This window comes from Hippoglossus stenolepis, chromosome 14 (assembly GCF_022539355.2).
Source record: "Hippoglossus stenolepis isolate QCI-W04-F060 chromosome 14, HSTE1.2, whole genome shotgun sequence".
Taxonomy (NCBI): Eukaryota; Metazoa; Chordata; class Actinopteri; order Pleuronectiformes; family Pleuronectidae; genus Hippoglossus; species Hippoglossus stenolepis.
Genome location: NC_061496.1, coordinates 26,171,474 through 26,185,669, shown reverse-complemented (window position 1 = coordinate 26,185,669; position 14,196 = coordinate 26,171,474). Strand labels below are relative to the sequence as shown.

General features: G+C 40.6%; 1 protein-coding gene across 1 annotated transcript in view; it reads left to right on the top strand.

The window, feature by feature from the left end:
* LOC124854717 (neuroligin-1-like) overlaps nucleotides 1-14,196 on the top strand; it is a 93,129-nt gene that overhangs the window by 35,477 nt on the left and 43,456 nt on the right. The gene's annotated exons all lie outside the window — the stretch shown is intronic.

The window sequence follows — 14,196 nt, the reverse complement described above, 5'->3', positions numbered from 1 at the left end:
ATCAACATATTTGCATAATTGCCTCTGTATGGTTCAGAGTAGTTTTTATTATTAATTGCTTTCCCTTGGGATTCAAATTATAAAGCCATTCATGCATTGAAGGTACTGCAGCAGACAGCTGACAATGCGGGTGCTGTGGTGATTCTGTGTATCTGGTTCAGACCTCAAAATATCTCAAACCTTGGTGATTTTGAGAGCTGGGAACTGTGCACCTGAAAGACATGCCAACACAACGTGCTGGTATACAGTGGGAGTAAAGCCATTATGTTGCATTAACTTCCCCAACATGAAGTCATTCGAGTTTTAGCTGTAGTGCGGCTTACACGGGGACAGCCAGCTGAACTTTGTCATGCTGTACTCAAGTGAGTTTTTTATGCTACTGTCACTAGTGACTAGTTTACACTTACTATAAACTAGTATGGCACATACAACAGCCAAGTGGACAAGAGAAAGAGAGTCCGTGTTGAACTTTAAAGTGCAACATAACAAATTTGAAAAAGCAATTTATTCTCTTTTTTTATGCTGGCATTTGTGTTTTTACAGTGTCGGATCGTCTGGGTCTGTGGTTCGTCTGGTTGCATTGTAAACAGCTGTTCTTCTCAGTAGCAACTGCAAACGGAATTGAATCGCTGTGACAATCAATATTCACATGTCAAAACAAGCATGTGTGTGTAGTAGGAAAGGAGAGGTTGTGGGTTCAGATGTTTGACTTTTATTAATTACCTCAGGGTTTGTCAGAAACCCAGGACACAAACAATGTTTGGCTGAGGGAGATGTCCCAATTCCTGTTGGAAGATTGTTGAGCCCTCTCCCTTGTGGCTGTATTTGGACACTACCGGCGAAGGGCACTTCATATCTAGGGGTAGGGCCTAGGGAGAGGTATTGGGACAGGGCCTAAGTATTATGGCTTTAACATATTCAAGTATACAGTAAACTAGATTTCAGTGACAGTCAGTCAGTGTTGGGTAATTTAGCCTAACAACATGTTACGGTAATGTAATTATTTTTTTCACCAAAAGGTATGTAGCTGGTGAGCTGAGTGCCTTGTTGTGCTTATATTCAATACAGACAATATGATATATGGGTGTGGAGTATTTGGAGAGCTGACAGCTGTGTAACTAAAGTAAAAGTAGTAACACAACCCATTAGCTTTGCTCCTGAATAATTCATGATGTAGTTTTTAATGAGTGATGTGTAATGAGTAATTGATTATAGTTATTAAGAAACTTGGCCAACACAGGATAGTGTCTGCTCTACTCTTATCTCCCCTCCAATAAAACAGTTTGTAAAACTTTCAATTAAATTCTCCTTGTTTTACTTGTCCAGTCAGTTGTCCAGTTATGTCTATGTAAACAAATCCTTAATTTCCTGCTGTAGTGTAGAGTTTTTCTCACCATTAAAAATATACTGGGCCTGAAGCGACTGCTTCCCTTACAGAGTTTCATCAGTCCATTCAAAAGCAGTGTTTTATTATCCCAATGAACTCTAAATGGTGTTTCAGGGGATTTTCTACCTTCGAAAGACTACTAAGTGGTCACATTTAACGATACTCTGGGATCCCAGAAATTTTGCATCTAATTATGGCTAATTGTTTTTGAAGGGGTTTTTATTAGTGGATTTTGGGAGGTTTTCATCCCCCACCAAACCAGCAGCTTCAGGCAAAGATTACAGGAATCAATGTTAAAGAAAAACCTAATGTCAGGTGAAACCCTGGAGGTGATATCTATTCCTAGCCTCCATTTGTTCCTTCCAGTGCCTCTGCCACATACGGCGAGGTCCTCTCAGGGTTCCTCGCTGCCTCGGCCGCTGTCAGCCCGGCTTCCTTGCGGCTCTAGGTGTTGGTAATGAGCAGCTTCATACCTCATTGCCCCCTCATTACAGGCCGAGCCCTGCTGGGATTGCCGCTTCTTTCCTCCTCTCCAGGATGTCACTATCAAAGAGTCAACTCACCCACTGCTGGACGGAGGTAGACTTCTGAGAGCCTCTGTGATGTGTGTATGGTGGGGTATGTGCGGGGGGGAAAAAGCCAGTTCCATATATATTTGCTGAATGCCTCCCATTCTTTCCATTTTGCTGGCTTTCTACTGTATTTTACTGTATCCACTTTAAGTTGCTTGTCCCTTAAAAATAAAAAAAAAGTTGTTTATATAGTAAATTTCTTTTAAGACTTTTCCCACACCTCACTCTTTTGAATGCAACCTGACAATCACAGGGCCCTTCAGTTCAAGGACAAAAAGGGAACCAATGCCACGGGTGGTGATCTGCACGGTCTTGCTTTCTGTTAGCAGGGAAACAGTACAAAGGAATGATAGATGTACTGGTTAAGTACTTATCCAGCTTCTGGCCCACACTTAAAAAGAAAGAGAGAAAGAGAGAGGTTCACCACTGTTGGACAGCCGCTGATTTGAATGCCATCAAGGTATTGTTTCGCTATATTTTCCTCTTTCCTTGCCTATCTTAGTCATTTTAATGAGGTCATGCTATTGGCGTTTAATTAAAGCAGAAGGTTCAGTATATGTAGCAGCATCATACCACAGCAGTACGTCAGCACACCGCCTCACCACGTGTGCCAGCCATCAGAAAAGAATTGAGTCTGCCCACAGCTGCTTCAGTCCAAAACAGTAAACATGTAATTGTGGATAGGTCCAGGGGGGAATCCCAATATTGGCTTAGAAATGAAAACACTAAAGGGCTTAATTGTGTGTTTCATTAAAATCATGAGCTGTCTGCTGTAATGTACAGAGCTTCAGGAAGGGGACATGCCAAATCCATGCCAATCCTCTGCCCAATTTCCAGCATACCCCCACAGAACATGGCAACCTCACTGTGATGTGTCTGCATACTGTGCTGTATAGCATATCCCTCGGCCATTTGTTTTGCCTATTTAAAAGCCCTGCACCTGTCCTCCCTGGAGAGTATCGCTCCACCATGCAGCAGGTAGCACATTCCAGCGCCACTGGCCACCAAGGCTCAAGACTTTATTACCAACACAGGCCAAGGGGGAATTTGTGTTTTTGTTTGATTTGTGCCTCCATCTTTCTCTGTCCTTACCTTTGAAGCAAGAAAGACTTAGCCGTTGTTGGCAAGGCAGAGTATCGAGCCCTGGAGAGAAGCTATGAAACCCCTACATTTAAATTTAGCCCTCCGTTTTATCTTGGCTTTCTCATTAGCAGCACCTCAGACTAATTGTTATGGGTTAAGTCCTTTTTGCTGCTGGTTCTTTCACTTGTTCCTTGCCCCCTCTCTCTCACTTTTCCAAATGGCACAATAGAAGGGGCGGTTCTTGTATAGTTGTAATTAGCTTTTACATCCTTGCTATGAGTGGGGTCGTTTTATTTACGTGTTGTCACTGTGCTCGGCCTGTCACTTTATGGCCTCGCCACGCTCTGGGCAATTAGTCGGCAAACCCACCTTCCACCCAAGCTTTCACCACCATCGTCCACCATATTCTTGCAAACCCTCCTTTTTACATTGGTATGCCCTGGGTCTGAACAACTGTAACAAGACTGGGAATTTCTAAATATATATAATGATAGGTTGGATATAGTCGGTTATTTTGCAGAACCCCAAACTGAATGGAAAATTAATCAACACCCAAAAACAGCAATTATTGATGACTGATTACTGATGATTCAAGTGGTATAGGATTTTCCTTCCATACAGGAAATTATAGCTGTAATGTGCAGACTCCTATATATATATATATCAAATGGGTGGACATGGGTGGACATATCTGGGTGCTTTAGAATTAGAAGGGATGAATCTAGAAACTTACAACTTGGATGCACGGCATTCTGCTGGTGTCTGAAAATGAAAATGAAATCTGTCCCGATTTGCACAGTATCTTTTTATCAGACACAAATGTCCCCCCATCCAGACTGAAATGCAACCCCAGAGTTTTTAAAATGAAAACAGGGCTAGCCTAAATGCTTCAAAACGTGTGTGGGTGCCATATGTAAATGTGGCAACAGAGATATGTTGACAAAGCATGACAAAGAAAACCACCTGAAAATACCAGAGATTTCATAGGAGGAAGACATGTCACTACAGTGATTTCTTAGCAGTGAACGCTACGACATTTCCAGCTTAGGTGAGTACTAGACTCGGAGAGTGGAGACATGAGAAGGCCACAGTCAACACAATTTACTCTCTTTCTTTTATTACAAACTGCCCACATAACTTCCACCCTGATGTGTTTCATTTCCTAGATTGACAACAACTAATCAGGAATATCCACCTCATTCTTCTGGACAGCCATTTTGATTCTACTGCTCCAGTAAGAATGACAAATCCCCACCCAGGGGAACACTTGAACTCCTATTGGCGGTCTCATCACTGAGCTGTGGTCTTTCCTTCTTAGCTCCGATATTGATCTGCTGCTTAGGCAATTAGTCTGAGCAGATGCTTTTCCCTTCTTATCCTCTCTCCTCTCTGCTCTAAACTAAAGGTCTCAGAAAATACAGAAGGATTTCCTGGAGTCAAAAGAAGCCAAATTACCTGCTCTTCATGTCCCTTTATTGTGATCACCCCCGGGCTACAGGGGTTAGGAAAGGTTTCCACTGTTGATACAGCTCAATCATGCCTCTCTTTCTTCCTCATACTGCACCAGGGCTTGCAATTCAGTGGCACTGTTGCCTATGGATTAGAAAAAAATGGAGAACAATGAAGGAGAGTTAGGCATAGACACTTGTTTAGTCCTCCCATCAATACAAGCAGGTGGCTCGGAAAGAAATGCTCCTTTTAATTACACTAGAACAAGCTAATGCGGCACTCAGTGACAATGGGAAATGAACTAAAGTTTAAACTCAGAAACCAATAGCTTTTCTGTGATGTAGCATATCCCGGCAGTCACACATGCCTCTTTGTCAATTGGATTGGCAATTGCTGTGTATGAAGAATTTAATACAGTGTCTATTTCTAACAGCAGAATTCCATTTGGGTAAACAGTAACAATCGATGGACGTTTATCTTTTTATGAACACAAACAACTCTCAACCACTTTCACCGTCGTGGAGCTCTGAAGTAAACGGGTATCGCACAAAAGGAGTTGTTGCCTTCACTTAGTCTGTTTGCCATAGCTGTTTTCTCAAGATAAATAAACTGCTTAAAATGGGAATAGTAAGACTTACTGGTGAAGTCTGCAGCTGCTGCACTTGGGAGACAGTGAATTTCAAAGAGGATAGAAGCAGCAAGTCCCCAAATGTAAACAACCATGTAAGTCGCTTGTCCATGCCCTCGGATACAATCCATATGAGTACCTGAAAGTGGACTGGACCTTTTGTCTTCATGGTAACAATAACAAACATGCAAGGTTAAGCTATGAGCATGATTAAAAGTTGCAATGTGGGAAAGTTCTATCATTTGTTGAAACATTCAACCTTCCTTAGTCCCTCCTAATGCCCACTTTGTCACTTTATGCTCCCATCATAATGCAACACTGTCTCCGACAAATCATGTTTAGAAATAAATGGCAACAACAAATGTGTTTTGGAGGAAACGTAACACAGACATTAGATACATCAGAACAGTTATTTTCCAAGACTGCTTTCTGCAGGTTAGTGATGTGAATGGATGCCAAATCACGTTCCTTTCTACTGAGCACATGGGGGCATGAGTGTGATTCCAATTTCAGAGAATGCTTCCCCCACACCGAATTGGATCTTCGGTTACGTTTTATTTAGTGCAGCTACAGCCTCTCTTTTACATCACGTTCTTCATCACGTTTTCTCATCACGTGACTTCACCTGAGCCAACAACGTTTTGGGTCCGTCCTCACTGATTCTCCTGCGAGATCTCACACCCACACGTCCAGAGAGTGCAAATCACATCTCACGATTTTGGAAAAAGGTTTTCTTATCGGAGTTGTAAGCCAATTGGCACAGCTCTAAATGCCAATTGGCTTAAAAATTAGACATCTCATGTAGATTTTCTTACTCTTGTGACTTTAAAGTAGGATTTCCTCTATATTTGCACAGTGTCCACCGTAGCGTTTGAGAGCACTGGGACTTCCTGGAGGAGACGGTGCATGTTTGGCATGGGGATGATGCTGGGCCCTGATATGGGTTGCACTGATAATGGAATCAGAGGTGACATTTAGAGGAGATGAGTGTGAACTCAGCTGAAAACATTCGGAAGCAGAAAGATACATCATAAGCAAACAAAATAAATATTAGAGAAATGGATTAAGCAGTCAAGAAATTAGAATCAGTGTACAGTGTTATTTTAACAAATCTTAAAAAAATGAAATATCTCAATATGTATTTTGCTCTCCTGTTGTTAAGCTTTAAATGATATGGGTGTGCTGTGTAGCCAGCCTTTGGTCAGATATGCATCCATCTGTGGCGATGGCACATCTCTCCTCCTGACGTGTGGTTGACCAACAGTCGAAGAAGGAGAGAGGGAGCATCGCTTAATTGAATTACTGGGTGTCGCTGTGTTGAGGAGGCTATTACAAGCTAATGACCATTGCCAAGATTCCCTCATGGCTGCAATGACAACAAAGCTTTGTCCAGAGGTTACACTTGCATGCACACACACACAGTTATGTACATAGCCACAGATGTTAGAGAAGGCCTGTGCTTGTGCCCACGTGTCAGTTCTTTAACCGTGAAGGTATGGCTGCATGGTTTGCTGCTGATGAAGGGAAGAGCAGAGATGTCTATCTTCGTTATCCTTTCTCACCTCGCCTCATCAAATTAACACTATTAATTTACCTATTGACAACACTTTGTGCCCTCGACTGATCATTTTTAACTTAGAGTGTCTGAGAGAGGAAAAAAAGCATCCAGACTTTTAGTCAGCTAATGGAGCAGTGACTGTGATTATTGTTTTCCTACTTGGAGGAGAGTTTGTGTGAAACTAATGACTTCTAAGGGATAATTAATTGATTCTCTGCCACCTGAATAAGCAGAGTTTTAATAAAAAGTGACAAGGAGAACAAGTCCCAACATAACCATCCCTCCACCATTTGAGGAAATGACTGCTACGGTTTGATTCAGTGGTGTGAGAGCGACATTAAATGTCCCTTTGAGATCCTGCCTCTCAGCCATAATCTGTGAGAAATGTACACCATTCACGGCAAAGAGCTTTGAGGCAATTTGATGTAGGTTTTTTTTCATGCAGAAAAGTCTTTGACTTGGAAACCCTCATTTACAGTCTACGAGGAGATCTGTAAGCGGTATACACAAATCCTATGAATAACTGTCTTTCACTTTGATAACAGCTATACCCACATACAAGTGGCTTCTTAAAAGAAGTGCAGTACCTTATTTCAGTGAAATTTCTGGAATATGTGTAATCAGCTCATGCTGTTGCAGAGGAGAGCAGTCGTGACTTGGCACAAGGTTACAGTGGAGGAGCTGCTTGTAGGTCAGTGTAAAACCTGTGTTAAAATGTGCGATGTAATATTTTGCTTTCCAATACATATTTTGCAGATAGATAGATAACAAAACAACTGCCGTTTAACTGAGAGCACCGAGCCGCTGCGTCTGCACATGCCGCGCCATATTGATGGTTGAGGTGCAGCTGATTGTAGTTGCTCCTGTGTTGAAGTTTTTACGTTGAGATCTATTACTTCGGTTCCTTTGGGCCTTCAAAGGGCTGCTGGGTTTTCTTCACTAGCTTTACATAAATATGCACCGCACATACACACAGGAATCCTCCATGGACATTGTGTCAGTCAATGAAATGGCTGCTTACGCTGTTGAGTGTGAATGTGTTATGAATCTCATATTGAAAGATCTGCATCGCACTTGATTATGTAAAGCTTTTCTATGGAGTACCTGGAACATGCTGCAGTAAAGACAGCTCTGGGAAAAAAAGCACCGTTTAGTTGTCAGTCTGATTTGTTTTTTGCGAGTCAAGACTCCCTGAAGACTCACAGAGGTCTTATCCACACTTCACTTCGAAAATGATTTCTCCTTTTTGTGTTGCTTGTTAGTCAAGTAACATGTTATATTGCTCTGTAGCATGTGTTAATTGCTTCGAGTGTTTCAGAAGATGCACTTTAACCAGAGGTTCTCATGTCAAGTGGGAGCACAGCTAATTGACAAGTGCAACAACTCTTGTGCAAATACTGAATAGCAGTCAGCAATGGATTGTACATATTTAAAACTCACACCTGATATTTTGAGACGTAATAGCATATCATGCAATTATACACCACTGTTACTCAACACTACTCTGGTTTCTCTCCACGTTATGTGGTTCATGTTCAAATAAATAATGTTTTAATTCCGACGACTCCTAAACAAGACATAACCTGTGCTTATTACAATGAAAAAAAATGGAGAAATTAACCAACTCTATCAGGACTACACGTAAACCTATTTATCACAAATATTTTTTTATTTTATTTTTTTATTCCCAATTCCACAAAGCTCCAATTTATGTCAGAAAACAAAGCATTTTCTCTATTTATTTTCAAATGCTTAATCTTTGTTTCTATATATTCTTCGATTACAGGTCTGTAAATCAAAAGGCTGTCATGTTGCATAACCACCACACCAATGTTGGTGATGCTGTTCAGGTGCAGTTGTTGTAAATTCCAATATCAGCATAATTCCTGATGAGCCTGGACTGAATAAACCTCAAGAATGGTAGAAAGAACAAGATGATGGGGATATCATATTAGCAACATTGTTTGTGTTTGACATACTCAACTTTCTGAATAAATATGATGTAGCACCCTACGTACTGTAGCTGCTTTGTAGGAGAGGTAATGCTTTACATGAGCATTACATCTCTAAGCCTTATCAGAAACAAATATGCAGTTTATTTGTTCAGTCAATAAATCTTCCTCATCAGAACAAAAAAAAGATTCTAAAGGTAAAAATTCAGAATATACGTTGTGATTCAAATATTTTCATTCAGCTTAAAGGTGTGTATTCGCTGACAGGATACAATAAAACTGAGTCAACACTGATCAATATAACTAAATGCCAAGTAAATATTAATAATGACCATTTAACATTCAGGAATAACGTTCATTTCAACATGTTTAAATGCATTGTTTTAATGATTCCAAAAGTTCATGCATGTCCATGGTACCAGTGTACAGATAACAATGTGGAGTGTCATTTGTCATGCTTTTCTTACTCCCATCAGTTATCTCAGTGAGGTTTTAAGCACAGAAACACATCTTGTGGATTCATTTGATTTCACATTTCAAAGATAGTTTACAAGCGTAACATGGGTTTTAACAGTGAAATTCACTTTATCTCTCTTTCAACAAGTCTTTAATGTGTGAATCAAATCGAGCAGAAAGGACTGAAGTGACTGACTCATTCATGAATGATGAGGAAGCACAGCTAGCAGGCTACCGAGACCTCAACTCAAACTCCACCACATGCCTCCAAAAGCTCCACAGAACTGAAAATGTACCCAAATGCTACGTTGAATGGGACAAATAAATAACAATGAGTTTCATCAACATTGAATTATGCTTCTGTCTCACTGGGCTACAATATACAGACAAAGTGTTTCTGTTTTTTTTTGTCCACACCCATTTATAACAATGCCAGCGCCAATGCTAATGCTATAGAGTTCAACAGCACCGCAAACTACATCGTCCGAAATGATCACACAGTTGAATTACCACCTCTGTAAAAAAATGTCAATAAACACTGAGCATCATAATCTGCATGAAGGGAGGATTTACTGCTGCACTGTTTTATTAGACTGCATTAGTTTCAGCTAGGTGTACCTAAATAAATAAACTGCCAACTGACTGTGCAGTGTATGGTTAGAAAGGTCAGTTTAATGGCTCTAATCCTTCATGCTGCAGAAACATTACTGGATGGATCGAGCTGTCAATAAAACCCATGTGTGTCATGGGGCATTTTTATTATGTCGTAATTTGAATAAATGTCCCAGAGATCCACCAGTTGTGATCACAGGTTCACTTTTGGTGCATTGTGGCTGTAGTTTTTTGCGCCTTTATTTAATCTGTCGGACCTGTTTTTAAAATTTTTTATATAGGCTTACATAAGATCGAATACCTCACAACTTAACTTACAAACAATTTAATTTAATTTAATTTAACATATGTGTGACACTATGGGAGTGCACTTAGTTTTCTTGTTTCTATGGAACATGAGTACATCACTCTGCAAATGAAGTTCAGTTTATACCGTACATCTGTAAAACCATTATAGGTTATAACACTGATGTGTGTCACCAGTTGAGTGCTGCCTGTTTAAACTGTTATATTCTGGTCAGCATAGAATCAGCTCTATCATAATTTAATTTAATTTATAGGAAACAACAGTCATCACATGAGGGTTGTTTCTGTGGCTTCTGCAGTCTGTCACTAAGGTTTTTAAAAAAGGATGTAACATAAATGGATCCTGAACCACACCTTCACCAGTGAGGAGCTCCACTGCTAAAGCCACAGATTCCTTAAATCACAGTGTTAAGTGAAAACTTGCATATTCTTAGCGAGTGTGCATGGTACACTATGTAAGAGCGTTCATGATGATAGAGTCACAACATCTCACCGATACAGAGTTTTCACACCGTGAAACGCTGTATTCGTGAGAAGTTGCACTTGAATTGTTCGGCTTCCAAGACTTTGTAACCATGCTCATGTATCTAGGTCAGATATATTGAGTACAGACCCCATGAGATTCAGGATGTTGCTCCAGCAGGTGGGTGGGAGTCCAGAAACACTTGAGGCATGTTGCTTTATTGAACTGTATAAGAGCTTGCGAGGCGTTCATGTACTTGCTCGCTGCCACCTCTGTTAAAGCGAGGTTGCATGTTTGTAATGCAGGACTTCACACTGAAGGAATGCAGTGTGTTCATGCTAAGTGTAAAACTGTCTGTAGGCTACATCACAGGCTGTTTCCTGTAAGTCAAATCCATTTTGGAGAAGCAGAGCTGGGTACCCTCTGTATTTATAACATGCTCCAAGCATTTGGTTGCGTGGATGTACTAGTAGCTGTTTGCTGCAGTTGTAGAACAAGGTGGTCGACAATGTACTCTTTGTAATATTTTATGTTAAGGCAGTTGATGCCCTAGGTTTTTTTCCAGATGTTGTGGTTTTGGTTTCTCTTCATGACTATTCATACATATCTATCGTTTGCCCTTTGAAGGCTCTTTATACATGTGTGTGTAGCATAAATAGGGTCAGGGTTCATCCAGCATGCACCTCACCCCTCCCCTGGGCCAGCTGTTCTGACAGCTTGTGGTCCAACACCTCGCAATAAGACATTATGCTGTGGTTGTCATTTGATTTGTCATCTATATGTAGGGTTTTTTGCCCTTTTCTCACCACGTCTAATTAAAATGTGTCCCCATTTTAAGATGCCTCTTTTAATTTGTCTGTTTTAATTTAAAGAAATTACAGAAACTAAAGAAGCCACAGATGCACGCTGGAAGTGGCCAATTAAAGTTTTAATGTGGCTCATCAGCTGAATGTCTCTGATTTGAAGAGAGTCATCTTTAAAGACTGGATGAAACAAACTGTAAACACTAGAGCAGAGCATTACTTGTCAGATTGGAATAAAACTACGCTGCAGCAAATTCTAATATTATGGAAACATTCCAACATTCATTTATCAATTAAATATTTAATCACACTGCTAATTAGTCCAAATAATGGCATTCCTAATACTTCCAACTATATGCATTTAACATAATTGTTTTTATCAATGTAATAGTTAAGTAATTGATGTAAACTAGTGGAAAAAGTCTATTCCATTGGCACACACCAGCCCTGCATATACCTGTTCAGCACCTTCTTCCTTCCAGTGTAATGAGGAAAGGACATTTAAATTGCTGGTGTCATTGTGAAGGATTTGTGGATTAGAAACTCTTCAAATATCCTCCTCCAGTGTGGCAAGCTGTCTGATAGCTTTTAAGACAAATTAGTGTTTAAATACAAAATGTTACTTTCCTGCTAATGGAATCAGCAAATACAGAGTCTTGTCATGAAAAATAAAAAAGCTCCACTCTAATTCTGACTGGAGACAGGCTGAGGGCGGCATTAATATTAAAAACACCATTCTGTCAAGCAAATGCTGTCAGCGATGTTCTCCGCATGAGTTATACATTAAGGTAAGTTACAGTATGTCATGTATGTCACTATACATTTTTTATGACATCAGTGACTGAGCTGCCTGGGTTCGGGTGTGTGGCACTGGAGATTTAGGAGGGATGTTCATGGCCACTAATACTGATGTGTGCCCTTGTATGTATTTGTGTGTGTGTGTGTCTGTGTGTGCCACAGCATGGTGGCAGCAGGGACTCTGCATTTCCATGCACGCCACGTCCTAGGGCAATCGCCACAGCGATTTACCCTCTGCTCTGTTGCTGTGGTGACTGAGTCTCTAAGGAGGAGTGTGTGTGTGTGTGTAATGGGGGGTGGGGGGGGTCAGACAAGGGACCTTGTTACTTAAAGATGATAGCTCCCTCTCTCTTTCACGCTCTCATTTTCATCTCCTTTTTCACCTACTCTCCTTTTCTCTGCATCTGTTTTCTTATGGCTCCGGCTGTCCTTTTCCTTTTTTCCTCTATAATTTAAACCTATTACAATTTACACCTTTCCTTTCCTTCACTGTAGTTAGCACCACTTGTTAGTTAGTGTGGCATGCAGTATAGCCATGGCTGTAAACCCCCTCCCCTTCTCTGAGCACGATTGTCTGTCTAAAGGTCCAACAAGTTCACTGACCTGAATTGAAACTCGACAGGTTTTGTGTCCCTACGCGGTGATATGAACCACAGGAGCGTCTCCTCAGCAGCAGGAGATATGCCACAGACAACGTGTTGAATATCACTCATCACATATGACTATTTTATGATGTGACAGTGCTACGTCACATCATAATGATAAATGTTTGGTAGGCACAAAACCAACCTTATAAGTTTTAAGGAAAGATGATGGTTTGTATTTAGATAAGTACTTTCTTCAGGTTAAAGGACCTTCATCATATTATAATAATACATTTGTGGCTCAGGTTGTTGAAAGATTGTGGTCATGGTTAAAATAAACACTGACCATTGGTTTGAGAGAGGAAACAAACAGCCCTCTCCCTCATCCATCCACCCTGACCTCCTCCCTACACAGACTTATTGCTCTATGACCACATCACCTGACTCCCTCCTCCATTCCAATCATAACTACAGTCCCTAGACGACTTTCTTATCAGAGATAGGGTGTATTTCTTTTTTCTTTCTTTTCATTGATTTCCCAGAGAATAATTTGTGGGGGGAAAAAAACAGAAACAAAAAACTGTTTGTCAGCAGGACTATGAAGACACTACTGAATGGATCACCACAAACCAAAGGGAGATGGGACATGGGCCAAGAAAGAGACCATTACATTTTGCCGTTGCAGATCCAGAGTTTTATTTTACTTTATCATTGTGACACAGAATGTTTAATGACATGTTCGCTGATTTCCAAAGGAATAATGCACTAATCTTGATGAAAGGGAACCAATATCTATGCGTGTGTGCAATTTGGTGCAGCTAAAGGGGGCTGTTTGGTCTTGGACGAGGTATGCGCTCTACTGAGTGTCCTTCTAGTTCAGCAGTACAATACAATACAAAACATATGATCACCCTTTCCTCTGAGCCTTGAAAAACTACATTTCTTTTAAAATAAAACTGAAGGTTATTTTAGGCAGCAATTACTTTGAGTTGTGCAAATATTTTCAATAAACTTAATCTCCACATGTTGTACCGAACCAAATGTTTTCTTTCAACACTGCGAAACAGCAATTTAACATATCATTTTGAATCAGACTGACATAGTTTTATAAAAGATTTCCAATTATTGGTGGAAAAAAACAGATACAATTTTAGATTTCTTCAACGCAGAAGAACAATTAATGATTGAAATGGATGTATTTTACAGCCCCTGAACTATGGAGGACATGCATGCACATGGTGGACATCACATGCAGCTTCAGAATCACACTCAATTTGGTTGAGGTCACATGTGCCCTCTTGTAGCAGGGGGTTGGTCGTTTATCCACGAGAGCCGCACTGTCAATCTCTGAGCAAGATATTTCAGAATTCGTAGTGACAATCCGCTCACTCTTCATTAGTGCTACAGAACAGTTTGTTCCGCGCATCTGTTAATTTACTTTTCATTGAGGATTAAACCCCTCTACACATACCCGGTAGAGGACAAAGGACATCACAGCCAGGTTGTTTGCAAGGTCACCTGCCTGGAGAAATGCCAACCGCCTTT